Source organism: Crocodylus porosus, unplaced genomic scaffold (genome assembly GCF_001723895.1).
Source record: "Crocodylus porosus isolate Cpor-Errol unplaced genomic scaffold, CroPor_comp1, whole genome shotgun sequence".
NCBI classification, from domain to species: Eukaryota; Metazoa; Chordata; order Crocodylia; family Crocodylidae; genus Crocodylus; species Crocodylus porosus.
Window position 1 is genome coordinate 38,223,635 of NW_017728949.1, and position 27,579 is coordinate 38,251,213.

Here is a 27,579-nt window from a genome sequence, read left to right on the forward strand (position 1 = left end):
TGGGGGTGAGGGCTTGCAGAAGGGAGAGATACAGCTCCATATAGAAACACAAGTAACACAAGCAGCACATTGACAGAATTACCAAGACCCTAGCCCTAATAAATGAGCACACCCCAAAGTAGCAGGCAAATCTGGTAACAATGCTAAAGTATACACAAATTAGTAGGGGTCCACCAACATAAATTTTTTTGGTTGATACTGATGGTCATATCGGCCAATACTGATCCAATTGCTGATATGCAGCCTGGCAGCTTGGAGAGAAGCATCTGCCTGGTAAGTCGGGGGGGGGCATGGGGGGGAGCAGATAGATGCCCCACGGTGAGGGAGGGAGTGGGGCAGGGGCAGGCACTACCCAGCCAGGGTGGGGTGTGGGATAGAGATTCAGGTGGTTTGTTTGGGGGGGCACAGGGGTTGGGGGGGCAACTCCCTGCATTGTGCACAACCTGAGGGAGGCATGGGGGGGCATGTGCCTCCCAGATTTATGCACAGGGTGAGGGCAAGCTGTCCATTGCAGCCTCTTCCCAGTGGTGGGGGGGAGGGCTGGGCCGGGGCTGCACATGGGGTGGGCTACAGCCACCCCAAAATTTACCATAGCCACCACATAGCTCACCCTCGCAGTGCCACCACCACCATCCACCCCAAGCACAAGCCCAGCCTAGGCCCCTCGCTGGAAGGAGCCCAGCATGGGGGCCTCGATCTGCCACCCCATGCCTCTTGCCCCCAATAGACTTACCAGCCAGACACTGTTCTCCAAGCTGATGGGCTGCACTCTTGGCTGCATGCATGTTGCAGCTGTGCACATGTACACGGCATTTATCTGTGACCTTATCGGCCATATTGGCCAAAAAAGCAGCTTGCTGGTGTCAAGTTTCCTTCTATCAGTGCCAATACTTTATGGATTGATGTATCAGTGCACCTCTACAAATTACTCCAAACTGTGTCATGAGTACTCTGAAAAGGAACACAAACAAGCAAGCACAAGAACTTGCATCAACCTGTCTGAACAAAATCTGGATGCATGGGTGACTGATGCCTCCTGAAACCGGAGGGGGGGGGGAGAGGAGAGGGAGGTACAGTTTGTGGGTGGCAGTGTCAGCAGTGGGTTGGTGAGCAGCAACCACACACAGAAGCCAGCAGTGGCATCAGTGACGGGGAGGAAGGAGCGGTGGTGAGCAGCAACTGCCCACAGAAGTCGGCGCAACAGTGGTGAGCAGTGACCACGGGGGGCGGGGCAGAGGAGGGAAACGTAGCAAGCAGTGACCACCAGCAGAAGCCAGTGGCAGCTAATCTCAGGGGGGGTACGTGCCCCCCCCCCCACCAGTCTCCTATGCCTGGATGGCTCTTCTGTTATCATCTTTCAAAATGGTGCTTCATCATTTCCATCGTGGTTAATTAATTGAACCGAATTAAGTAGCCAATTAAGTAGCAAGAAGAAAAGATAGATACATGACTTTTTTGACACACAGTTATCTGTAATTGACCTTAAAATATAAATGAGAATGCAGCTCAGTTTTCTACAGTGTAATTTGGAGAATGAGATTTTAAAACCTAACCTAGTAATCAATTTGCAAAAAATGTATTTAAATACAGAACACTGTAATTTACCTCATTTTGGTTTCCCTGTTGAAAAAGAATTACAGAAATAAAACTCTCAAAGCCAAATTTATTGTGCATCACTATTCATAAAATGACATATCTGCATTAACACAGCTAGCAATGCAAACCATGCTGGCTGCAGCTACAATGAACTCAGGATGACTCTGCAGCATTTTAAACTTCCTTACTAGTCACTGGGATTCAGGGAAGTCCACCGGAGAGGAAAATGTTTTGGGGGGGGAGGGGGAGGAGAGGAGCTAATACTGAGCTAATACAGGAGCTAATACTGAGCAACTTACAGGATTGGTTCCTAAACATATAAGGTTATTGCACCAAATGTAAAAGGATGCATCAATTGTTTAGAGTTTGCAAAAAAACCTTTAGGGTGACCACACATCCCTAACTGCATGGGACAATCCTGAATATAAACATCAAGTTCCGGTCCCAGGCTGCATGGCTTCAGCATTTGTCCTGGATTCCCCTCAACACACTTAACTGTCATCCCAGTATCATGTGCATGGATCTAGGTTTTCCATTTGCCATGGAAAAACATGGATTTTCCCCCTTGAAGGAGAAAAATGTGAGAAAACATGGGTTTCCCTTTGCAGGCTGGCAGTTTCAGCCTGCAAGGGCTGCTTGGGACTGAGGGGAGTGGGACATGGGGTGCCAAATACATGTGTGCATGCACAAACATCAACATGGACCAGCAATACAGCCAGGCACCAGTTAAGAGCAGCTCCCCCAGCTGCTTGCAGATAAGTCAATTGGGGGGGGAGGGAGGGAATAGGTGATGAGGCAAAGAGGGCAGGGGGAGCAGACTGAGCCCCCCATGGTGAGGGAGGGAGTGGGGCATGGATGGCAGCGCTGTCCAGCTGAGGTGCTGCATGAGGCTTGTGAGCAGGGTGGGAATGCATGGCCATGGGGCCCAGCTGGGGGAGTGGGATGGAGCCACTAGTGGCTCATCCATGGGGCAGTGGCTCCTACTGCTGTGCACACTCCCAGGGAGGTAAAATGGGGGGCACCCCCCACCCAGATCTGCCCGCAGGTGGTGCTTGAGGCTCCCCACCCGACTGCCCTTCCACCCAGGCCTCTGCAGCCCAGTTGATGGGACCCAGAGCGGGAGGGTAGAGCAAGGCAGGGAGGCTTGGCGCAGCCGCCAATGTCAGGAACCCCATGCCAGCTGTGCTATCATGGTAAGGTCCCTCCAGCCCACATGGCAGTAATAGGGATGGTGGCAGTGGCGAGGAGTTGTGCCTCCTGCTTCTGCTGGGCAGGCAGGGGTGCCTCACCATGGTGAGGCAGGGCTTCCAGTGGTGGTGGCAGCAGCACCCAGCCTCTCCACCATCCTGTGCCAGGTCCCTTCTGCTGGGCCGCGGAGACCCCAGGGGAAAAGAAGCAAGATGGGGAGCCCCAAGCCCTGCAGTGGACAGTCTACATCCTTCCCCACCCATAAGCTCCATTGGACTGTGCTGGCTGGAGAGCCATGGGGTGGGGTTGGGATGTGTGGGTGAGCAAACATGCATCCGGCCTTTGCTTCCTGAAAAGGTGGTCACTCTACCTATTCTAGGACTTCATAATCGGATCACGTATTTGCAGTCTGAAGTATCTATGGATAAGAACTAAAAATATGGCCCTCCTTCTACTCCCAGAATGTACCACTGTCCTTCCATCACCAATGAAGTACAAAACAGGCTTACTCCAGCCTTCAAGAGTAGAAGAACGTTGGCATGTGCTCTCTCAAATATCACCCCTCTCCATACACTGCCAGGCTCCCCAGTCATTTTAAAACTGTTCACATCATTTGCACAAAACCCCAGAGACTTTCAATTCTCCTTTCTTGCTTTTGGTCTACAGATTCACAGAAGTTTAGGGCTGGAAGGGGCCTTGTGACATCATCAGGTCCAGCTCCCCTGCTCTGGGCAGGAAAGACTGCTGGGGTCAAATAACTCCAGCAAGATGTGCATCCAGTCTCCTTTTGCAGATCTGCAGGGTAAATGCCTGCACAACTCCACCTGGGAGTCTATTCCAGAGTCTAGTCACACAAACCTTGAAGAAGTTTTTCCTTATATCTAGTCTGAAAAAGTCTAGGAGTTTATGATCGTTGCTCCTGGATTTCCCCTGGGGCGCTTTGGTGAATAGTCATTTGCCTAGCTCCTGATGCTCACCTCTGATATGGCAGTCCTGCTATAAAATATAACACATACTAGCGCACAGGAGCCCTGCATTCTCCAACTACCACTTTCTTGAGTAGTTTTCTTGTACCTAAATTGTTTCAATCTTACCACTAATTTCAACTGAAAATATATGATGATTTATTATTGATATCATAGAAGCAAAGAAGTGTCCATCAAGTACAGGCCTGCTGAAAGGTAACTATTTTTTATGTTCTTTTTTCTGATATACTTCAAAAATAAGATTTCTGAGCTCTCAAGTTTTCAGAAATCTGTTTTTCTTAAATGGCAAGCCCATCTTAGGAATCTTCCCCTACCATCCTCTGCACCTACAAATTAGTTCATTACATTTTTCACAACTATAGCTACAATGTTCGAGGGGGGGGCACTCGGGGGGTCTTTGAAGGTTTTATGTTTTATCTGTGAAATCTCCTACACATTTCTTACCTGAGTGATAGTGTTATGTTTGACAATGTTTTTTCAGCTTATATAACTATGGGGGGAGGTAGTAGAGCAGTTAAGGCAGTTCACTTCAGGTTCAGAGGTATCAGTTCAAGCCCTATTCCAGACTTGTGTCAAAGACTGCCCCTGTCAACACCAGGGACCCTTTGAAGGATCAAAAGTGACCAAATGCACCATTAGCTACACCCTTCCTTTTGGTGCCACTGACCACAGAAATTGATACACCTTCATTAAACTAGTCTCATATGCTTTTGGGCTCAGGAAGGCTTTAGACCTTGAACTTGATCTTCCATAGCTTAATACAGATGATGCTTATAGGGTAAATTTGAATGATTTCTGCCTGCAGCTGCTTTCAACAGGCTAGCACTCCAGCCCAGGAATGCAGAGCACCTTTTAAACCAGCCATGTTCCTACCCCATCACTTGCCACCCAGAGCAGTTCAGAGACAAGAATACAGACAAAGGAAACAAATGGGTATTTCTACACTGCATTCCCAGGACTCTCGGTGTGGGACGTTTCTGAGAACATCTCACTCATTAGCTTCTGCTCACAGAAGACAAACCCAGAAGTGTGACAGTAAGCTGTGCTAGGAGTGTTCCCCAGTGGATCACTTTTGAGCCCTCTGTCTCCAGTGCATTTAAGTGGGTAGCCAAGGTGTGCTTCATAGCATCCTTCCCCAAGAACAGCAGAGACGGGATACTTTCACCATTATCACGGCCTAAGGTTTCAGCCCTGTAACTGTTTGACTTTAAAGCTGACTTTACGTCTCTAGTCTCTTAACAGAAATTAAACAAAAAATGTTAAAACTAAATAGCATTGTTTCAGCCCAGAAATCTGTTGGATACAGCCACAATGACCCAAGAAAAATGCTTTTTCCTGTATTATAGAGTTAATAAAGAACACTAGCTGGATGTTGCACTGTTTCAACCATTCCCTTGTGCAAAAAGTTAAACCTATATACTTTCCCCCATCTCTGAAGGAAGTTTCATTAGGAGTTGGATCCCACAACACTTTACAAATGGGACAATCCTGGTCTTCTAACCAGTACTTCCTCTCGCACAATAAAAAAAAAAAAAAAAGAAAAATTTTTTTTCATGTTTAAAGCTGCATTTGACTACTTTTTTTCTGCAGTGTCCATTTCTAATTCATTGCTAAAGTTGAAAAAGGAAGCTATGGAAAAATCAAACATTTTAATATTAATTAGTAAAGTACCTACATGATCTTGTTATTTATTTAAACAGTACATTGCAGTCTACATTGATCACCATTAGAAACCTAATCTTTACTACAGTACTCACGGTGTCACCACCACAGTATTTGCAGGAATCCATATTATTCCAGTCTAAATTCATTCAAATACAAGCAAGCCAGAGATACTACAATAAGGTTAAGGCATCTGCAAATGGTAATTATCAAATTTTTAAATGTCCACTGTATTTGGAGATGAACAGTATCACAAAAATTTCACGATAAAAAATTAAACAGTGCTTATGGGGTCCTGGGAAGAAGTAGTTTCATTCCTTACATTTTGCAATATATCTAAAGGGAAGTTCCAGTAATTTTCAACACTGAGCATTGTTATATATATATAAGAAATGTCTATAGTTGACTGAAAATTGAAGCTATCATTAAGCTGGGTATTAAATGCTACAAGCAAAGTAGTCCATGATTATAAATACTCTCAGGACCAAAATCACTTTGAGTTCCTCAGAGTCTCAACATCTCTGTACTGGATGGTGACTTAAAGTTCACAGCTAGAGAAATATCAGGCAAAATTGTATAGTAAATATTTTCCCCTCAAATCTGGTTAATGTTCTCTGGTCTCTAAAATGGCTAACCAAAGACTTTAAAAGAGAAAGCCTTAAGATTATGAAATACGTAGTTGACTGAAAATGTTTGCCTTACCCCTGCCCCCATATTTTATGGAATTATGGCATGATATTTGTTTGCTTGAGCATATTTCTGCCCCCCTCCCCTTTGAGCATTTTACCAAATTAGAAGGAATTTTCAGTTGAATATCACCCAAATCAAAAAAGTAAGGATTCTTCTTCAGATGTGTAATTGGGTTTGTTCCTGCTGGTGAAACGACATGACGACAACTGGGCACAAACCTATTCAGTACATACTGGCAATGCCCCAAGCTGGGGCTTTTGTTAAAAAATCATCCAAATTTGCATGAAGGACAGGGTCTAACAGGGATTATTAACCAGGGTGCAATGGCACCCTGAAGTGCCTTGAGTTCTTTTCAAGGTGCTGTGGGTTGTTACATGATGTTAGCACTGTTAAGCATGCAAACATCAGTCATAAGATAAACCCAGAGATTTCAAATAGGAATCTACAGTGTGTAAAACTTTCTGACCTGCCGTGGTCTTTCTGAGTCCTTTGCAACAGAAGAACTGCTCTGTTATTTTTCTGTAGTCAAAAAAAGAGTGAAAACTAAAATTTGGCATTTTTTTAGAAGTGCCTTGAGTCTAGAAAGGTTGAAGACCCCATTTCCCACTCCCACTGCCCTCCCCTGCCCACTCCCCAAGTGGCAGCTCACTAGACTGACGCCCCCCACAACCCATCACAATTTCTCCAACTGTGGACAGCAATGAGAATGGCAGGCCTGGCACCCTGCCCAATGAGAACAAGAAGTGGTGCAATTTCCTTTGAAATCCTGTTCGGGAAGGCACGCCACAAGTGGGACTGTCAAAGTGCATCACCGTCTGCCCTGACAAGAGCTGAAGGTGGCACCTAGTGGCAGCAACACCAGACCAAACCTGCCTAGGCTGGCACATCCTGTACACGCTACCTATTGCCAAAAGAACTGGTGACCTCCAGTAGCAGCTGCTGTATGGGGCTCTGGCCACAGACCACTCAGACCTAGTGACATCAGTCGTGTCCTCTTTCTGCAAGAAGGAGATGAAAGAGACTCCTTCACACTTCCCTGTACTACTCCTGGGTGCAGCAGTTCTTTGCTGCCCTGAGCACTCTATTTGGTGCACAGGACTTGGACTTCTCTGAGACTATATACAAGTTATCTAGCCTGTACTGAGCAACCAAGGGAAGAGCAATTTTCCTGGCCAATTTCCTGCTGGATCAAGCCAAGATGGCAATTCTGAAGAGCCAAAGAAACCAGGTTGCAGGCACCAGCTCTGATGACACCCTCCAACTCTTCCACTTTTTGGTTTGGGTGCAGGTCATCATTTGAATTTGGACACTTCACCTTGCAGCAAAACATGAACCAGTTTGTGTCACTCTGGGCCACTGACAGGGCCCTTCTGCAAGGTGGAAGTCAGACACCTGGTCTTACATGTGTAACCCCATGAGGGGTAAGAGGGATGGGGTTTCAATCTTGACATACTGGAGCTTTTTGGTGCTAACTTGCATCTCATATTTGGCCCCTGTGAGGACACATACCTTTGTACTTTCACCATTCGTTTTTAATATTTCAATAATAAAGGTGTCTCTCTCCATTTCTGGACTTTTAAAAACCTTTTTATAAAAAAGTCCTTCTTTCCTCAAAGTTAAGGGTTTCAACTGCAGTAAGTACCCTTATTTGAAGGTAGCTTTTTATAGGGAGAAGGAATTTCATAATTTTATCCAAACCTAAAAACCCTCCTTTTTCTGAAAGAAGATCAGAGGATTCCTATATCATAGAAAGGGATATCAGGTGGTCATTTAAATTTATCAAATCCCAAAAAAATCTCAGTCTATTGTCAGAGCTCAATTTAAAACCCACATCTTTAGCAGAGATTGCAACCTGCAAGCAGCTTGTGTGATAAGTGAGCTACAAGCCACATATGGTTATTTCAGCTCTCTTAACAAGGTACCTGTAAGACTTGAAGTTATAAACCCTTTTGTTACAAGGCCAGTGCTCTAACTTCTGAGCTATATGGCTAACATACCCAGAACCAACAAAAAATTTGCCACCATGCCAAATTATTTTTCTTTTAAGCGATGGCTAGCATCTACATATTCATAGCTGACCTTTTATTCATTTGATTTGATTTTTTTTTGCATGAGTCAGAAATGATTCATCACCTAAATTATGGTGAAATATTCTTCACATTAACATTTGACAGTCAATGAACTGAAATAAATCCAAAAAAATCCTGATGTGCCATTATTTATACCATCTTTCAGGTCCAGTTTCTACACGTTTCAGAATGGACATAAATTATAAGCTTCTTCGCAAATTTTTATTTCTTGCTTTAAAAATTTTTATCATGTCATTGTTAATTAAAAATAATCAGCTAAAAATTGTTTCTGCTAGGTCAGAATCAAGCCAACTATCCACATTTAAAATTCTAGGCCCCTTATAGCTGGAATACTGTAGCTTTGTGCTACATAATACTGTGTGACCCCAAGTAGCAACTTTGATGTAATGTCACCATTATTCGTATGCCATGTACAGTCTTAGAAGAGAAAACCTGCATCCTTCAAAATGCATTATATAACCTCCTTTTCCTCTACTTTTGGAAGCCAAATCTTCAATTTAAAACTACCGTAACTACAGTAAAGACTAAGGTCTTTAAGACTCACTTGAAAAGACGTAAGCCTGTTAATCAAGAAGAAACCTTTGTCAGGATTCTTTAGTTAATAAAAATGAAATCTTCATAAATACAGTATCAAATTATCTCATTAATAGTATAGGTATCTTCTCTCTGATTTTGTTGCAAAAAAAAATTTGTTGATTTTGTTTTTTGCTGTTACCTAAGCAAAAAACACTGTCCATTTTACTGAGAAGCTGGGCTTCACTGGAGGTCAATGGATCAAATTTCTGCTCTGATTTGAGGCCTGTCCTGTGCCTGGCTCAGCAACTATTCTGTCATATTCAGTTGCTTGTCCGTCCTATGTATGGATGCTTATCCAGATTAGCAAGAAACCCTTTTCTTATCAGCCCTCAAAAGGATTTCCTCTTCTTTCACATGGCTGGCAACTTTCATACCAGACACAAAGTACCCATGTTACAGTAAAACTAAAGCAAGCATGCTGGAAATAATGGAAAGAGGAAGAGGGAGAGAGCCACCTAACCTAGAGTCAACTCCTGCATCAACTTGTAGTTGAGTTATTCATCCATTTGTTTCTTTAAAATTCACCTCGAGTGGTAAATATTACCCCTATAACACAGTATCAACAAGAAATTAAATTTCTATATTGCAGTAATAGCGAACATGAGAAATTGTTTGAATTTAGTAGGTTTAAATTTTAATCTCACAGAAGACAAACCAGAGCTGCAAATAGGCAGGATGCTTAAATTATGCAGCATTTTCCCAACTCAAGTTATTTATTTATTGCCTTTTAATGATAGGACAATATCAAGCCACTGAACTGTGTCCACCTGTCACCTGGCCACAACAAGAGAAGATGTTCCCATATTTGTAAACATGTAAATATCCATAATATCTTTCATTGTCAATCACTTGAACAAAGTGAAGTAATGCAATAGGAAAAAGGGGCTGAAAACAGTAATACCCTCTGCACCAACCACAGTACATTTTAACCTGCAATTTTATAGCAGTAAACGCATCATCACTTTTAGGTTTCAGAGATATAGCCAGAAAAGAGGAGAGAAGATGAAGGAAATTAAAGGGATGAGGGAAATTATTAGAAAGTTCCTAAATTTGAACCTTTTTGATGTGCTCCAACATAAACTTATGTACTATTAATATTACTTATTAATTTCACTCCAATACAACTGACTTGGAACTGTTCTGTTCATTTAATAGGAGTCACAGCAGGAGTCAGAAACTTTCAGCCCTATGTTACAGGTTTAAAATCAGACTTGGTCAATGATTTCATAGACGTTAGGGCTGGAAGGGACCTCAAAGATCATCAAGTCCAGCCCCCTGCCCAAGGGGCAGGAAGTCAGCTAGGGTTAAAGGATGACCAAAAGCTGCTGGTAGCTGGTATTATATTCTGTTCTACCATGAGCAAAATGACTTTCTGATTCCAGGGCATCTTCTAGCAAACCAAAGTCTCCATCACAACCTGCCACCTGTCTTGCACTGCATTCCCAACAGAGAAGTCTAGACTGGAGAATGCAAGGAAATTAAATTAGCGCCCCTCCCTAAGTTACTCTCACAAGGTTTAGATTTACCATAGCTGGAACAATACATTGATGTTGTCCATGTTCAACAGAACTTGTTCTGTGGATAAGTAGGAATAATTTATCTGTAGTAAGAAGTATCAAATATCTTATTTTTTTAAATATTACCTTCTTGCCCTGAGATATAATAGCACGAATACTGCTAGGCATCTATAATTCTCCTAGATAACACTACATAGGATGAAAAGAATTAGATTTTACTATAATGAATGCTATAGAAATAATTTTACTAAAAACACCAAAGCCATGGGTGGCCAACCCACAGCACACACGCCACAGGTGGGACTGGGAGCTGTTGTGTGACATGGGAGCCCCCGGTGCTCAGTAGAGGGATGTGCTGGAAAGAAGGTGGGAGGAGGGGCCAGGGCTCACGCCTCTGGTCATGTGGGAAGTGACAGGGCAGGACGCTACTGGGAAAAGAGGTGTTAGGTGTCACCAAGAGACAGTTTAACCTACAGACACCACTAAATTCAGGGCTTTGGATCCTTGCTCACCATATAAACTGTGGTAGTTGCAGGGCTAGGGAAAGGTTAACCTAGAATCTGACTGCAACAGCTCTCCTGCAGCAGCATCCTGCCCCTACTTGCGCTCCACGCAGCTGGAAGCTCAAGCCCTCTATGTCCACCCCAGCCCCCCCAGGGTACAAACTCTAACAAGCATGCCTCTGGGGTACAGGGATCAGAGTACACTGAGGGCAGGGGAACATTTAACTAGTAGCACACATACCAAAAAAGCTACTACTGACCTAAGCTTTACAACTTAGAAATACTGAAGCTGCAATCCTTTGTTCAGAGATCTGACTTAAATGAGCAACAATGGTATAGTCTGACTCCATAATATCTCTTGCTAACCTACACCCTTGATGAAAAAATACCAATGTTATGTCTAACTACTGTAATACTACCAGTTTATATATTTACTATGTATGATAGTCCTAATTTACACACAGAAAGAAAAGGGCAAAAGGAACAACAAATCTATGCATACCAAAGGTTTTTCAGACAAGTCTAAAAGAGCAATATGCCATGTACAAAATCTGTTAACAAAAGAGGTTATCCTGTAATACAGCAAACTATTACAAAAAAAACCTCCCCATGCATTAGAATGATTAGGATACTATATACAAACATAGATGTGTTTTACCACAATAAGAGACTCTAATATGACCCTTTTGCTTCTCATTCTCAAAGATAAATAAAATGGATACAAATCTCTTATTAAGAACACTAATAGTAACACAGCATGAAAGGGAAAAAATAAAATCAATCCATTCTAATAGTATTACCACATATAAAAAGGAGACAGCATCAAGAAGAAAGCAATCTTATCTAATGTATGTTCTGTGGGAGAAAGCCTGAATGAATGATACAGGAATAATGATATACTTGAGAAGTTTCAGGGCTTTCTGAAATCATCTGCAAATAATTCATATAATGTATAATACACAGAATTTCCATTAAGCATTTTAGATTGCTAAGACAGTAGGCACAAATATAATGCATACTGGGCAGCTATGCCAGCTTCAGAGCAGCCATAGTGCCACAATGTCCACTGCTACCACAACCACCATTGCTGGTCAGTGTACATGAGCATGCTTGGGGATCCTTTAAATTCCAACAATGGCTGTTGTCTGCTTTCAATGTTCAATTTGTTTTAAGTCATACCAAGAGGTTGTGGAATCTCCATCCTTGCAGGTTTTTAAAATCTGGCTAGACAAAGTTTTGGCTGGGATGATCTAGTTGGGGCTGGTCCTGCTTTGAGCACAGGGTTGGATTAGATGTGACCTCCTGAGGTTCCTTCCAAACCTAACTTTCTATGATTCTAAGAAACTGATCCAAACAGGTCACCCCAGGCTCAGGGGAACATAAGGCCACAAACTGCCTCATGCTGTACTGTTAACTGCTCAGCTGTAGGTGAGGTCTAGGACACCATACTTACATCTGTAAATGGAATCTCAAGTGATACAGTTATGCGAGAAACATTAAAGCAGAGGTATCTGCTGGGAATTTAGGAGCGGCCCTTGCCACAAAATTCCCAGCTATGGAGCACCACTGGGCATGCACATTAATGGTGGGAGGATATGTTAACCCCTGCCAGATCCAGATCCAGCTCACAATTCCTTATGCTCCAGAGCCAGCCTGTAAGGAGCTCCCTGGTCTGGGGGTACAGCTGGATCCACCCTGGGGGTACAGCTGTGTTTGACACTCCTGCATTAAAACATTAACAACAATCTGCTCATGATTTTGTGTGTTAAATTGATCTCTTGCACACCATGCTTCCTCCTGTGTACCAAGTGATTGCTATAAAGGTCCATCTCAGTATGGATCCTCCATATGGAAATGCAGGACCAACAAGGGTGACCAACAGCAATCTTAAAACAAGCAACTAACTGGGACAAGAAACTAAATAGGAATTATTTTTTAGCTACGATTTATACACATATCTATCATACTTAAGTTAAAACCACCCCAAAGCCAGAGGGGTCTTGATTCTGGCATCAATTCTTAATGGTCTTTAAATAGAAGCTGTTGGGTTAATAATAGAAAAAAACTTCCTCCTTGCTCGTCTTAACCTCTGCTTAGCTAAACAGACCCTTACAATTCAGAAACTCTGTAACAGATCCCATACAGAATGAATACTAAAGATTATGTCTTTCTTTGTCACATATATAGTCATGTTTCATTCCTTCTGCAAATTACGGTAAGATATTTAGGGGTTGGTTTGTTAGTTCTGAGGGACAGTATTTTAATTCCAAGATGACTAAATCCCTTCTTTATGAACCACCTGGAACCTTAGATAAATCATGAACTAGAAAATGTTATGACTCACAGTACATAGTTTTCTTTTTTCAAAGGAAAACATACAAGGTTGTTTTAAAAACTAACAGCAAAATGGCTACCCCACACTGTATGTCTCAAGCAAAGTGGGAAACTACACGGGAGTGGAGAACACTGTCACATTCACCCATCATTTATAACTACGTAGAGAACTGAGATGTGATCCAAGTAATGAATGTTGCACACAAAATGGTATTATTGTGAAATTGCCATTCATTTCTGAAACATCCTTATATAGATAGGACAACTATAGTTCTACAATAATATTTAAAAATAAGTTTATAGCTTCTGATGGAAAAGGTAAATAGTTTCATGTGGAGCTTATAAAGAAATAAAAAACTTGAAAAAAATGTTATGCTCATAAATTTAATCTTTCAGCAACAGAATTAGGTTGCACATACATACAGATTTTAATGTAGAAGTTCCTAATATTGCATAGATATTTACAGAGCTTTAAAAAAAATCCCTCTAGAGACATAAATAGAACACGTCTCTAAAAAATCTCAATAAAAGTCAAGCAAGCTGAATCTCTACAAGCATCTAAAGTTGCATCCAAAAAACAATTAAGTCAATAGATTATACAGTTAAAGTGATTGCATATCTTCCCCTTATTTCTCCTATTAAAATTTAACCTACTTTTTTGTTATTAAATAATCACTCTTATCCTTGAACATACTGAGGAACTGACATTATGACAGAACTGCAGGTAAACCTGAAGGATCATCAGCTAGAGGATCATCAGCTAGAGGTGCAATGATTTATGGCATGATTTACTTTGAAAAAACATTTACAGTCCAATCAAAAATATTTAAAAAAAATTACCTTACCTAATTATTATAAATACTACCTAATTTTCCCCACAATATAGATAGCTTATCCATCTTCACTTTCACCATTTTGGTTATCATAGCTTAAAAACCATATCACTATAAATTCTGCAAATAGCCCAACTGCTCCTATGATGAATCTGATTTTTTTTGAGGGGATGTGGGACAGAAATTCAGAAAAACAATTTAACCCAAATCAATTAAGTCTGATATTAAATCCACCTATGTTCATCTTAAACTGGTTTCAGCCATTTTGAAAGTGGTTTATGCGCACTGAAATTCTGTTGTGTTAGAGATCTGAACCAGCTTCCAATCACTTACATCAGTTTTTGTGTGACTTCTGTCCCTAACTATGGAACAGCCTCCTGCTCCTGCTCTGCTTTGCACAGCTGGCTGGAGGTTTGAGCACCTCTTCCTCCATTCTATCATCTCCCTGTACTGAGTACCCAGGGCCTGGGTGGCACACAAGGCCACATCCACCTTGTGGTACATGTGCCACAGGATGGCCACACCTGCTATAAATTGATTAATGCCTTTTACTGCTTTGGAATTTAAACAATTCATAGTTTACAATTATTTTGCTAATGCCATGAGAGGCATCATAGTTTCCTTATAAAAAAGTTAATTTAATTTCCATGTATCTGAAGCTTAACATCTAACACAGTTTTATCCCAGTTGTCACTATCTTTAATCAGCTTGATTTACATAGATTTGGGTTTGACCTTGTTCTAAACTTAAAGTTCTGGTGGGGAGAAAAAAATAAACACAAATTCTTGATATTTTAAATATTTGATATTTGAAATACATTTCAAGGTTTAAAGCAAGAGGCGCATTCATTTAATGAATAATTTTGAATTCTAACACTAACACTCAGGAGCCCTGATCCTGGTGCAGGACCTCATCGTGCTACATAATGTATTAAAACAGAAGAAAAGGATGGCCACCTGCCCAAATAGCTTACTGTCTTCTACCCTGATCACCAAAGTCTCTACTGGAGGGTCAGATTTACAAGTCAGTAGGAGCCTACTGAAATTTGTGAAAACTGTGATTCAGGCTGGCTGTGAAAAAGCATGGGCTCACTGTAAAACCCCACAAAAAGACAGCAAACAAACTTGCTGACAACCAGAGAAAAGAATGCAAGAAGCCCTGCAGTTTTGGAGCATGGGGGTGGAAAATGGGAGGGGGTTGAGGGAGAGAGGCGCAGAGGGGGAAGGATAGAGGGGGGCTGAGGCGAGGCTGCTCATAGCAGGCTGCTGTGAGCAGCCCCACCCTACCTGTTCCATCCTCCCCTCCCAGCCCCAATTCTCTAAGACAGAAAGGCTTCCCACACACTTTTCTCTGCTTGCTGGCAATTTATTTCTTTTTTTTTTGCAATGAGCCTACCACTTGGGGATGGCCCAAGACTGTGGCTAAATAAACCTGATTAAATTCAGGGATGCCATTACTCCATGCTTAATAGTATGTCGATTAATGGCTTCCCCAGGCTTAATTAAGTTGCGGTTTTGGGCCACATGGCAATCTGTGGGAATAGGTAGGACTGCTGGGGCTCCTCAACCAATTAAAGTTGGTGAGTTGTAACTATGCAACAACTCACAGTCAGTCTGGGTGGATTTAAGTCAAGACTGGGTGCCTTTCTAAAAAGATGAAGGAAGCCTAGCTCAAATGGAAACTGTGAGATTGATGCAGGAATTATGGATAAAGTTTATGGTCTGGGTTTTGAAGTAGGTAAAACATTATCATAATGGCTCTTTCTGTCTCATGGTACTGTTAATTCCTCACTGTATCTTATAATAAAGTCCTGTTCCTAAGACTGACTCTTTATACGTGGCATTGTGAGGTCCCGTGTTTGTCACTAATTTCCAATACAAAATGACCAGTGCTGTAAGCACAATGCACAATCCATAAGTAATAAAGGTCCTATAACTGGAATTTTGTTAACACTTTTCTTGATGATTTACACATCAGTAAAAACCTCGCTCTTCCATAGCTGTACTGCTTCTGCAAGATAAAAAGTAGTAAAAATTTATTCTGCTAGGGAAAGGAATGCGTCAATATGACTTAATATGGACAAAGAAACAGCTAACAGATTTAATCAGAAAATTGTTTTTAAAGAAATTAAAATAGCATGTTAGGTAACAGAGTGATTCACCAACCCACTTGACTTTCATATTGACTTACAATGATGCACTCTAACATATGGGTACAGGTAAAAAAAAAAAAAAAATGGGTCTCAAAAATTTTTTCCTATTACATAAAATAGGATGTGTAGAAAATCTGCTCCAGGACTTCCATTTTAATCCAATAAGTATAAAAATCTTTTATGAAATAATAACACTGATAATGAATCAAAAGAATTGGAACTCTAAATTTAAATGGATTGTAACTGGATGAGGTGAGCAGAAGAGGGAAGGGAAAAAAATCTCCAATTACGAAATGGTCATTTTCTCTTTTTAAAAGTTTTACGATGATTTAACTCCTCCTGTATCATTCTGAAATGACTAACTCAAATACAAGACTTTCAAAGACAAGACACACAAATTTTTATACCACAGCTAAAACATACATCATTGTAAAATACAATAATCACATGGATAACTCATGAAAATCTAGAGTTCTGTAACAAATATGCAAACTGATAAAAGAAAATAAAACAATATGCAAACTGATTAAACTCCCTTACCCTGGGGATCTTTAAGAAGAGGCTTGATGACTACCTGGCTGGACTCATTTGAGTCCAGTCTTTTCTCCTGCCCAGGCAGGGGGTTGGACTTGAAGATCTACAAGGTCCCTTCCAACCCTACTTCTATGATTCTATGACATATAATGGGATGCTTTAATGCTAGAATGTACAGAAAAAAAGTGTCATAAAAAGTCTATAAAATACCAGAGTCTATAAAAATAAGAGTTTTTTAAGCAGAGCTGGTAGAACTTGATAATATGATAATAAAATCAGAACAATTCATACTTTAGGCCAGATCCCTCCCTCCACGCCCCCTCCGCCCAGGGAAGAGCCCATAATCTCTTTAAACTTAAACAAGTCAAAATAATGAAAATAAAAAGTAAAGGGGAACTATACAATACAAGACACATTTTTCTAGTCTTCTTTCTGCAACCTGAATATTATTTATACTAAGCAGTAAAATTAAATTGAGCAAAATATCTTCATTTCTAACTCCAATTTTGACACAGCTTTCCTGTGATATAGGCAAGCCATTACATGTCTCAGTTTGTCTCCATTCTATAAAATGGAGAACCATGTTTATTATCTACCTCACAAGTGTCATGGAAAGATTAAAGCCAAGATTTAAAAAAATAGGTTCTTAAATTTAGCCTCTTGAGATCCATATTTAGGTTATTTCACTAAGACAGGTCTAAACTGCCTCTCTGTTATGCCTGGGAACAATGCCATGAAGCACACCCCAACTACTCACTCCTGTTCACCAGGTAGCCATCATAATGGGTGCTAGACTATACCAATAAGCAGGCCTAAAACAGAAAGCATGAATGGTACTGTGTGTGCCGTCAACACCACTCTATGGCTGCTGCATGCCCACATTTTTGGAAGCTGGTGCATACAGTCAAATGTGAGCAAGGACTCCCTGCGTTTCATGGTGCTACTCCCAAGTCTAGCTTGGAAGACTTGTAGACATGTCTTTAAAAGTCTGCTTTACTGCAGCTATGAACACTCAGTAGCTCACAGTCAAGTCTGTAGTGCTTCTGAGCCATTCACCATCAAATTTGTGACTACCTTGGAGATAAGGCTGATGAGCCAAAAAAAAAATTCTAAAAGCAGAAAGCCTGCTGTAGGTAGGCCTTTCAAAGGCCTAAATGAAAAGTATCTACTCCAATTCATAGCAACATGACTTATCTGTGGAATACTACGTTTAGGGCTACAAATAAACTCTGCTTTTCTTTGTCCAGTGAAAAGTCATGTTCCATACAAAGGGCATGTTTTCAGGCTTTGATCCTTCTTTTATACATTTTATTTCTGCATTTTCTCATTTGAGTAAATGATTTACTCCAATTAGTGAGGAGCAAATAAAGCCCAGTCCTTCCTCAAGAAACATGCAAGTCCATTTGGAGTAGGATCAGGTTAGATTATATGGGAGGTAATGTGTAGGTATAAACTGTACCTTAAAGACAGGAGGAAGAATCTTGATGCATGCCCCTTACAAAAAATATTTAAGCAATAATCTCACAATATTTGACAATGCCATTAAAGAATCTGGATAGATATATAAAATATCTTCATGATATCACAAAATCATGTGATAATATGAGCTTGTGATGTTTGTATCCTAATGTCAATTAGAGCATGCCTAAATGGTAAAAGGACCTGCACAGCAGTTAACTATATCTGAAAAAATGACTTATATCTAGTGAAAGACACACAGAAAGAATAAGAGATTACAGTTCCTGTACCTCAGGTGTTGGGGAGTTTTCAAATTGGGGGACTAGAGTTCTAAGCCCAATTGTATGTGCAATTTCTCTAAATAATTGTGAATTTCTTTGCAACGTACAAGTGGTTGACAAGAGTTCTTATATTGGCAACGTAGGAATCAATGATTTCCAGATTGTAATGGATTAGGAGAGATGTCAAAGTAACAGATTTTGTTGATCACATTGAACTACATGCCTGGAGAAAAAGCTTGATGACAACATCAGAGATTGAAAACACTGCAGGGGTACACACAGTGAAAAGAGAATAGAAATCATTTTCGGGTAACAACAGATGTTCTTCAAGAAGAAAAATGAGGAAGGTGAGGATGGCTGAACAAACAGCAACAAGAATACAAGTAGGCAAAGAAAAACACTCTCTGCAAAGCATTCAACTGAAAGAGTGCTTTTATTTCCCCTTCCATTCTCTTTTGTTGTTCTAATCTTTTTTTTTTATTTTTGCTTTAAATGAATCCTTTTTTCAAGGTTCCTTAATGTTAATGGAAACCCATTAAGGATCTACTTGCTTCAATTTAGATAAGCAATTTTACTTTAATGCTTAACCTCCCCCCACCAAAAAAAAAAACAACAAACCCAAAACACCAAACCCTTCAATACCCCTAAAATTGTGGAGAGACAGGATGTACACCAGCCACATAACTCAAGAGCAATCCTGCCCAACTCAGAAGCAATACCTGCAAAAAAATAATTCATACACACAACAAATTTGAAACCCTTCTCCATAAGGAAGAAGCAACTGGTGTTAGACTACTTACAGTGTCTCGCTGAAGATCCAGAGAGGGGAGATTGGGACTTGTTGTGAACAAATGCTCAGAAAAGGGTACCTAGAGACTCAAATATGGCATTTTGCGATGTGATGCTAACCCTGTCACTATTGCTTGCTGCTGGCTATAGAAACTGGCACACCTTAAACCAGTTGTTGTTCTCAACGATTTTTAGACTTGAGGTACCACTTGAAAAATACCAGCTCTTAGCTTTCACTGTTTTTCTTCCCCCCATTTCTTTTTTTATTTATGCTACAGAAAAAATGAAGGGCCACTTGGAATTGGGCAGATATTTGACTCAAAAAAAAAAATAAGGAGATCAAATTTCAAGTGTCAAACTCCAAGGAGGTTAATTTATTCTTAGTAAAAATATTAAGGAAAAGAATGAGTCCCAAAATACACCAAGATTCTGACAATTTTAAGATTATACTCCTGGCTCTAGAAGTGCACACAGTCCCAGCATAGTTTCTAAGACCTTTTGCTTTCAGATATCTGTGCACTAAAGTGAATGTTATGATACAGTAATGTATGTTCTTACTCTAAGAACTAAAATTTCCCCCAGTTGTTTCAACAGGGATAACTGAATTAACACTCTTTTACTTTACCTTACTTCTGAAAGTTTCCTTCATTTTTTCATCCATTCTTATTTCCCTTTGTTTCTTTCATCACTTGTTTTTCTTTCCTTTACTGTATTACATTATGTTCCATCTTGCTTTAAACATTTCCACGAATTCTCCCCTCTGTTCTTAGCCTAATATTTCCTTTGTTTTGTTTTGTTTTGTTTTACTGCCTCTCAACTGCTTAATGTCTGTCTTTCTAGTGTTATGTCCTATGCCATTCTTTTCAGGTTGCTATAGCTTTAATTTGATATATACACATCAGGGAATATTATTTTATAAATAAATAAATAAAATAATATTCCCTGCTGTAAAGCACTTAGAGCATCACTGGTAAAATGTGCTGTATCAGAGCCAAAACCATATCCCTGCAAAATCCCTGACACTGAAGAATAAGGTGTGTCCCTCTGACCTCTGCCTTGGTGTCATGTGTTTTAAGAAGCACTGAATTTGAATTTTGAAGCTGTACTGGAACTAGAATATTTAATATGATGTATTATAGAAAAACGTTGGGAACTACTGTACTAAATATGTTTGGGGTTCTTTTAAAAAAGCATTTTAATATCTCCTCCATAAATTGCCATTCATTGTCTTCAGCCATGTAAGAATGTGAATGTGACTGCAAGGGGGCAGGGTGGCTGCCACATGGAAGGGCAGCAGCAATTTCCAGTGGCCCCTGGTGCTGTACACACACATATATATATATATATATATATATATATATATTACTATCTGCTCTCTTTGCCCCACTGCTTATTCTCATTTTCTTCCCATTTCAGAGCTCATCAGAATCCAGATGACAGCAAAGCACAGCTAAAATTCTTTGAATTGTCTGCTGTTTTCACTATGGAATTTGTCATTTCAGATGTAATGGTCCAATTGCCACATCAGTTATCTCTTTTGTATTTGATGAAGACGTAAAATCTTGGGGTGCTAAGAAAATTATATTTTTATTCTGGTCTATGTAAAGGATCGCACTAGTATTGAGTACAAGTTATCACCGAAACAAGCTGAGATCAAAAAAGCTGTATGCAGGCAGCAGGTAACATGCAATATCACTGTCCTCAGCAGTTTCATCCATACTCCTCCAAAATACACCCAAGCAAGGTGATCTGGTTACAGCTCAGTTGAAATCTGAGGATGGTATTATAGGTTACCTTTAAACCTAAGCACTTAAAACAGGAGCATTTACACATTAAAAGGTCTTAAATAGTGCTAAGTACCTTCTAAGCATCTTAACCCTTGCCAGAAGAGGCATGACTATCTTTATGCCATTCTAGACTTGAGCTAGGGCAGTGGTAATCACTCTTTTGGCCCCATAGGCCAGATCAGTGGCCTGGGGCCAATCTGTTGGCTGGATCAGGTCCTGATGCCTGGCATCACCACTTCCCCGCCCTGCATGCCAGGATTGGATGCTACAGACCAGGGGCTGCCCGATCCTGCCCATCACAATCTGGGATTGAGTGCCAGGGAACCTCTTCCCAGCCACTCCCCCCACCAGAATTGGGCTCTGGGGCCCAACATCACCCCCACCTGGCTCCACATGCTGGAATCAGGCACCCTATCCAGCACACAGTGCTCAGAGCTCTCTATGGGTTTGGAAATGTGGCAGCAGGGGAGTGGTGCCACTGATCCTCCACTGCCAAATTTCTGGAGCCATGTGGAGCCCTATGGACTGGATGACATGGTACCAAGGGCTGGATCTGGCCTGTGAGAGAGAGGCCCCAATCATGACACACAGCACCTACTAAAAAAGGGGAGAGATCTTTTCAAGGCAAGCAGTGGCATAACTAGGACAGGGCAGCAGGGCAAAAGCCCCAGGTGCTAACAGGTATGCAGAATGAAAAACTGGCTTTCGCCACAGCATGCAAGTGCAGCAGCAGGGGTAACTGGAAATTGCTTCTGCCCTTCCATGCGGCAGCCACCCTGCCAACCCCCAGCCACAGTCACGTTCTTACACGGCTGAAGACAATGAATGGCAATTGATGGAGGAGATATTAAAATGATTTTTTAAATAAATATATTTAGCACAGTAGTTCCTAACATTTTTCTATAATATATCATATTAAATATTCTAGTTCCAGTACAGATTCAAAATTCAAATTCCGTGCTTCTTAAAACACATGACACAAAGGCAGAGGGACACAATGTCAGAGGGACAGACCCTGTCAGGGATTTTTGCAGGGAAATGCTTTTGGCTCTGATACAGAACACCACTGGTAAAATGTGCTAAGTGCTTTACAGCAGGGAATATTATTCTTTTCCTTCATAATTATTTTACAGATTCAAAAAATGAGGTTCAAAAATGCATTACAGTTTGGTGGTCAGCCACCAGCCAGCATCAGAATGGTAAAAAAAGTTGAACTTGCTCAATATCCTTTAACTAAAGATTTACTCCAAATACAAAAGGAAAAGAAAGAAAGGCTGAACCATCCACCAACACAAAAATGCACACTCCTTTATCCTGGAGTTTCTCTTAAAAAATTCCTGAAAAAGAAGTTTGGTTATTCAAGAGCATTTTTAAACTTATATTAACATTCACACTTTCTTCCAAAACCTCTCTCTTCCTTTCCTTTATTCTCTACCAAGAACATATGAAACATATTATTTATTCCTGATGCCAGTTTCCAATTTCACAGACATGACTTTGGCCTTAACTTTAAAAATAGTACTAGATGCAGCTGATACTTTATTACCTTTTTTTTTTCTTTTTTGGTAATAAACTTTCATTTTCCACAGAAGACATACAACACCTGCAAAATACTTCTGAACTCTACACTCTTCCATTTAACTTCATTCATACTAACACGTAAGCACAGAAAGGAAAAAGTATATTACAATTCTAAATCCTGCAAGTTACTTTCACCCTCACAAAACATATCTACTCAATTTACATATTCTAAATTATAAGAAAACCATGAATCTGATAAATAGAAAGAAGCACCTATTAACATAAAACATACTGTTATATACTTCTCCTCATCTGCTTTGAGTTTCCCTCAAAAATTACACACAGCATAGCACTGACCATGCAGCACATATAAATAATTGAATGCATCATTACTATTCTTTTTGCAGGAGGAAGGAGTATTACTGCTGCCTCTGTAAATTTTAGGAAAAATTTTCCCCCTCAAAATCATCAAATCTAGCTCTTGTCCAAGCAGAACTCTTTCACGTGAAGCTGTCTGTAGTATGCCTTAATACATTCTTTCACATCAGGGTCATTCTTTTCTGTCCACAGTCGAACAGGAACTCAGTAGTGATTTTGCAGGGATCCAAATTAGTACAACCTATGTGTTAGATTACGTTTAGTGAAATCCCAGTTATATTATTGTTTGATTAGATTTGCAAGCATTTATGAATACTCTGGGCCAAAATATTCCTAACCTTTAACACTTCCAGAATAGGTTATTCTTTTCTTCTATTTAGTTTTGAATTTGCAACCAGTCCTAGCTGTCCAAGGAAAGTACTTCATTCCTTAAATAAAGACAGATTTTACCACAAAAAACACTTGAATAAGATCATCAGATGAGTCTTAGCTTGGAGGTAATTGACTGTTAGGATGTTCAACTTCCTGAGGCAGTGCCAATAGCACTTGATGTACTAGCGAGGTCATTTATCTTGAAAATAATGACTCGGTGGCTTCCACTGTTCATACAAAAGCACATCCTCAGAGACACCTTTCTACTCTTATTTTCCATTTCAGAATGATCCTTTTAAAACAGGTAACTTAAAAGAGCTTATTCTTAGCTTGGCATCTAAAACAAGCAGCAAAGCATAATTGTGTATTTCCTTATAATACATTTTCTAAAACAAGCAACAACACTGAACTACAACCCATTAAGTCAAAATGGTAATATCGGGTAGAGGAATCATAGGTAAAATAAAACAGGGTGAACTGTCTTGATTCTCAGTTCCTCCAATGATGTACTTATTTTCTGAGAAACTATCAGACTAGCAGAAAAGCTAAAATACGCTTAGGCAACCCCAGGAAGGGCACAGAAAAAATGACTTTTTATATTTCTATGTGCCTTTGTTTTCATGTTTTAAATTATAGTTATAATACATTACATAAACTGGAGGATGTGTGTATAAAAGTCCTCATCTCTATATGGGTCAGATTATCACTCAGAGGCAGATCTGTTTGACTGCTTATAGTGGCTGAGTAAGAGTAGAGGTGTTATGTCCTCACAGTCTTATTGCATCCAGGTGCACAACTTCTGGCCTTAGAATTGCATCACCTTATAAGAAAAGGCATTTAAATGGATGGCTTAGGTATAGGCATTTAAATGGATTTAAATGGATGGCTTAGGTATAGGCAATTATTAATAAGACAGACCAGAGAAAAATGGATCTTTTTCACTTGGCCAAAAAAAAAATGGGAGGGGGGAGTTTGGGGGAAGAATGCATACCTCAACCAACAATTCTCTTAACGCTCCCACCGCAATCTTCCACTCATATGTCAGCATCTGAGTTTTAACTATATTATGACTGGCCATCCATCTTGGACAAACAACAGACCTCCCAGTCATTCCCCTAACGTACCAAATTATCAGCCACTCTCTCTGCAGACTCATTGTTACCCTCCCTTTTTACTGTAAACAGAAATTTTGGCTCCTAAAGTTTTGTATTATAGAGAACACTACTGATATATTTAAGTTAATTCTGAAAAAAAAAAATAAGCTTCCTTCACTACCATTTTTCTTGTGCTCTAATTTTGGATCTTAAACTTTGCATTTGGATTTTGCAGTTCAAAAGGTATGTTTGGATACAGTCAGAGACTACTGATTTAATATCCAAGTTGAGTCTTCTCAATACACTGAAGACTTTTCAGATCAAGTAAACTCTCCAGAATTGTAGCCAAAGCACAGACAGCAGAAGGCTGAGGCTAATGGGGCTCAGTCCCCACAAACGCAGGGCAGCAGGTATGGCTGCAAGGCAGCCTGGCCGCGGGCTCCAGGCAGGTGCAGCAGGAGTGGGGGGGGGGCATGCACACAGTCAGGATCACAGGCCGGCATGTGGAAGACTGGCTGCCCAGCATGGCAGGCAAATACCAGTCTGTCTATTCTGTGAAGGGGAACGGGGTTGGGGGGGGGCAGGGAGGAGAAGACTGACACCCCCACACTGAGGGGCAGAGGCAGGGGCTGGGGTGAATGGGGCCCCAGCCATGCCGGGTAGTGGGACAAATCGGAGCCTGGGCAGCTCGTTCAGGGGTGCGGGGGGACTCCTGTCACTGCACGCATCCTGGCAGAGGACAGGGGGACATGTGCCCCCCTGATCTGTACATGGTGCAGAGGCAGCTGCCACTGCACACTGGGCTCTGCATGCCACTGCTGGTGCTGCTATCCCAGAAACAGCACAACGCCATGAGTGTCCTGCCGCAGCTGGGTTGCGCCACGCCCCCTGCCCATCCCACAGCAGGATGCACATAACACTGCGCAGCTGTTGCACCAGTAGCGGCGTGCAGAACACAGTGGCCGCCACCTCTGCTTCGTGCACAGATCGGGGGGCATGTGCCCCCAGGGCCTCTGCCAGGATGTACACAGTGGCGGGTGCCCCTGGATGAGCCACCCAGGCTCTGATTCTTCCACCAGCCAGCCCAACTGGGCACCCTCCCTAACCATGGGAGCTTTGATATGGCTCCCCACGACCCTTCTTCCACAAATTTACCTGCTGGGTGGGGTGGGGAGGATGCACATGCACTCATGCACACATGCTCAGCCCCTGCAGCCAAATGATTTTTTCTCAGGCAGTGGGCAGAGCGCGAACAGCTCTGCCGGGCTGCACAGCTCTGCCGGGCTGCACAGCTCCAGCATCAGCTCCACGCTGGTGGCGACTCCACAGGCACCTCGGGGCAGGCTGCACTGCCCCGCTGTCCGCCCTGAGGTGTACACACAGTCGCTGCCAGCACAGAGCTGATGCTGGAGTTATGCAGCCCAGTGGAGCTGTTTGCACTCAGCCCTCTGCTTGCTGCAGCTGCCCAGAGCCCAGGCTGGCTCCAAACAGCTGCACTGGGCTCATCACTTCCATGCCACAAGCAGGGGAGAGACTAGGGCTGTGCTGCCTTCGGCCCCTCTCCCACCACCCGCTCTGAGGCACACCTGCACACACCAGCACAGAGCTGGTGCCAGAGTCCGGCACAGCTGTTTGGAGCCTCCCTGCTGCAGCAGGCCCCAGCTCTGGGTAGCTGCTGACAGTCGGGATCCCGGGCTGCTCCCAGCATGCAGCTGGGACCCTGCAAGCCCTGCTGGGAGCAGCCCGGGCTCCAGCAGCTACCCAGAACTGGGGTAGCTGCTGGCAGCCACAGAGCCCAGGCTGTGGGTCAGGGGCTTTCGATGGGGGGCAAGGGGCAGTAGGGCTGTGGGGCGCAAGCAGGGCATCCTGCCATGTACCCCTTGCCCTCATCTTGTTTTTCTGCCATGCTGGCATCTGGCACCTTCCAAGGTAGACATTGTGGTGTTTTTCGGCACTCCGGCCAAAAACTGTTGCCTACCCCTGCCTTATAACATCACCTATGCACATATCCTAGGAAAAAAGCTGATTATTTCTATCTAGAATTTCTGTTTCTTAAACTGCCAGGGCATGGATGTCCACTACAGCACATTTTAGTGCTTTGTCCAAACTATTTTGAAATGTGGTAAACTCTAGAGTGCTTCAGCCACATCCTCTATAAAACTATGTCATATATCACATCTAGAAATATATATTGAACTCACTACTAGAAATATTTCCCTGACATACATCCAGACTTTTAATATTAAAGGAATCAAACCTATTCTTGCACGAGGAGAAAGAAAACAGTAACACTTTGGATCAAAATATGGTGAGCATTATCTAAATTCTAGAACAATTCTGCAAAATGCTTAAATGCCAAGTGCAACTTTACTGGCATAAGAAAATAATAAGTGGAGTTCAATTTGTGTCAGCATAGCTCAGGAAAATAAGATATCATGTCTTGCTGTCTGCTTGATGTCAGCTTCTCAGATTCAAACCCTAATGCCTCATCTTAGGCTGTCCTTACTGGAGGCTGCCAAATAGCAAGGTTCAGCCAAAGTTCATGCAGCTACTACAAAATAGCTTCTGCACCCCACACCCACACACACAACTCTCATGCAAGAATAGGTTTGATCACAGCAGCACCTTCTCCTGCCCAACCTCCTCACTCTCCTGCATCACTGAGAACATGCAACAAAGGTGGGGGTAGACACGGGGAGGTAAGGGACATGCATATTTTGCAGCACAGAAAGTCACACCAGCTGTCCCTGTAGAGATCTCTCGCTAATTGAAACCTTTTTAAATGTTGCAGAATCAGTTCCCTGGCTGCAGCTCAGGGAAGCATGGTTTGGACTATGGTAAGATGCGGGTTGCTCAGAATCTGGTGTCTGGGGACTGGCAGTAAGAGGATGGAGCCAGGGGCGCAGAAAATTGTGGAAGTAGGTTCAGTTGGCTCCCTTGGGAAGCATGAACAGCTTCTGTAGGTAAGTCTTATAGAGCTGGTGAACAGGGACCTCTGGAAACTTGGAGCCATGATGAGTGATATATTCAGCCCATAAGTAGGGCTGTGCGAAATGGCTATGTTTCGTTTTGAACTTGGATGTTTGGGAGGGACAGTGATTCATTTCAGAATTTCAGATCACTATTCCATTTCGATTCAGTCGAATCTGTTACAGCGCTGACTTGGAGATTCTGATCGGCCAGAGAGAGGCAGGAACAGCAGGGTGGCTGCAGGTTCTCCTGTGGCTCCTCTGGCTGT